The sequence below is a fragment of the Mandrillus leucophaeus genome, unplaced genomic scaffold (genome assembly GCF_000951045.1).
Source record: "Mandrillus leucophaeus isolate KB7577 unplaced genomic scaffold, Mleu.le_1.0 Scaffold7, whole genome shotgun sequence".
Taxonomy (NCBI): domain Eukaryota; kingdom Metazoa; phylum Chordata; class Mammalia; order Primates; family Cercopithecidae; genus Mandrillus; species Mandrillus leucophaeus.
Window position 1 is genome coordinate 8,117,121 of NW_012107585.1, and position 2,673 is coordinate 8,119,793.

Below are 2,673 nucleotides of genomic sequence, written 5' to 3' on the forward strand. Positions count from 1 at the left end.
ATGGTCTTGATCGCCTGACCTTGTGATCCACCCTCCTCGGCCTCCCAAAGTGCCGGGATTATAGACGTGAGCCACCACGCCCGGCCGTGAAAGTGTTTTAAGAGTCTAGATTTTGGCCAGGCATGGTGGCTCCCACCTGTAATCCCAGCACTTTGGGAGGCTGAGGCGGACAGATCACCTGAGGTCAGTAGTTTGAGACCAGCCTGACAAACATGGTAAAACCCCATCTCTACTAAACTACAAAAATTAGCCGGGTGTGGTGGTGCGCACCTGTAGTCCCAGGCACTCAGCAGGCTAAGCCGGGAGAACCATTTGAACCTGGGAGGCAGAGGTTGCAGTGAGCTGAGATCAGACGACTGCACTCCAGCCTGGGTGACACAGTGAGATTCCGTCAAAAAAAAAAAAAAAAAAAGATTCTAGGTCTTATGCGTTTAAGAAAACAGGGACATGTGACTGTTACAGAGGGTAAAAAAACAGAACACACAAGGACAATGGTTTTAAAAGCGCAGTCTACTTCAAAAAATAGGATGTGATGTCTCTCTGACATTGACATGCTTTATGGGGTGCAAAGCAATAAGAAAATTATTTGGGAGGGGGCGCATCATCTCTCCACTTAAACTCACAGTCAAACTTAGAAAAAAGTTCCATTGTTTACGTACTGCATTACTTAAATAAAAGATGAAAACGGGCCGGGCGCGGTGGCTCACGCCTGTAATCCCAGGACTTTGGAAGAGCGAGGCGGGTGGATCACTTGAGGTGAGTTTGAGACCAGCCTGGCCAACATGGTGAAACCCCCTCTCTACTAAAAATACAAAAAAAATTAGCTGGGCGTGGTGATACATGCCTGTAATCCCAGTTACTCTGGAGGCTCGGCCACGAGAATCGTTTGAACCCGGGAAGCCGAGGTTGCAGTGAGCCAAGGTTGTGCCACTGCATTCCAGCCTGGGCAACAGAGTGAGACCCTGTCTCAAAAAAAAAAGGGGGGGGAAGGGACAATGTATCAAGTGTTTGCACCGAGCATACAGAAACACAGGGTTTTCCAAGTTTTTATTTACTTAAGGACAATCCTTACGCTGGGCACAGTGGCTCATGCCTGTAATCCCAGCACTTTGGGAGGCCGAGGCGGGTAGACCACAAGATCAGGAGATTAAGACCATCCCAGACAACAGGGTGAAACACCGTCTCTACTAAAAATACAAAAATTAGCTGGGTGTGGTGGTGCGCACCTGTAATCCCAGCTCCCAGAAGGCGGAGACTGCGATGAGCCGAGATTGCACCTCTGCACTCCAGCCTGGCGACAGAGCGAGACTCCGTCCCAAAAATTAAAAAATAGGACAGTCCTTTAAGAAGTTAATATTCGCCCTCAGAGACTAGGTTTCTGAATATTTGTATGAACCAACACCTTTTCTTCCAACTCCAACTGAAACAGGTACAAAGAGCACAAGACAGAATAATCAAAAATAGATGGTGACAACTTCTCGATTGTGATGCATCTGAATTGAGACCTCTGGGTCATAAAGAATTTCTACCACTGATAAAGTAATCATTTCAAACTGTTACTTTTTCACGAAAGAAAAAACTTGATGTTTATTCGCAGCAAAAATTGACGGTAAATTCCACAGCAAATAGAGCCACTGAGTACTCACGTACACACAGTAAAAACACTTTCTACTCAACTATGGAGTTTTCTGCTTTTAAAAGTCCTGCCAGTGGATATTCACAATGATTTTCTCACCATTATACAATCTCTTTCAGCAAAATAAAGAGGGTCTGGGGTCATGTCTTTACTTTTTATCTATAAGAAGTTGAAGAAAGTCAACACAAATCTAGAATATGAAAATAGTACCTCATGGTGACTGTGGAATCGAGGCAGGCATCAGCTCATATCCTGCCAGAAGCTGGGCAAACATTTTTAACAGCCTGGCTGTGAGGTCATGACGATGACCTCACAAACAGGAATTCTGATGTTAGTCGGCCTCTGGGCTCAAACCTCACCACTTTAAACAAAACCAGAGGGTTCCGTATCCCTGAATCTGGAGCTGATGACTCAAGAAATGTCCTTCCTCCTAAGAAATAATCCTCCCATCTGAGATTAGCAGTATCTAATCTGTTTTCTCCACTGCTGACCAGCATCAGCAACACAGGTAAGCAGAGAAAAGCACGTCCACCTAAATAGCTGAACACCAGTCATGTACGCATATCTGTATTACCTGCAAACTTCCAGTACGCAAGTTTTTCTTTTGGTTCGGATCCAAACACTTTTTCTTAGTGTTCTTTACTGGAAAATTGGGCTACATTTAAGAATCCCAGCCAGGCACGGTGGTTCACGCCTGTAATCCCAGCACTTTGGGAGGCCAAGGCGGGCGGATCATGAGGTCAAGAGATCGAGACAACCCTGGCCAACATGGTGAAACCCCGTCTCTACTAAACATACAAAAATTAGCTGAGCATGGTGGTGCGCACTTGTAGTCCCAGCTACTCAGGAGGCTGAGGCAGGAGAATTGCTTGAACCTTGGAGGTGGAGATTGCAGTGAGCCGATACTGCACCACTGCATTCCTGCCTGGAGACAGAGCAAGACTTCATCTCAAAAAAAAAAAAAATCCTGATAACTGAGTAGGAAATAAATCATAAACTTAAAATGTTACCCTTGCCAGTCGGGCGCGGTGGCTCAC

The 2,673-nt window shown here is 45.8% G+C and overlaps 1 protein-coding gene across 1 annotated transcript in view; it reads right to left on the minus strand.

Moving 5' to 3' along the window:
- CLIP1 (CAP-GLY domain containing linker protein 1) overlaps window positions 1–1,922 on the minus strand; it is a 148,540-nt gene extending 146,618 nt beyond the window's left edge. Inside the window, exon 1 of the mRNA XM_011964502.1 lies at window positions 1,847–1,922. The gene's annotated coding sequence lies outside the window, so the exon portion shown is untranslated. The remainder of the gene's footprint in view (window positions 1–1,846) is intronic.
- Between the last annotated feature and the right edge of the window lie 751 nt (window positions 1,923–2,673).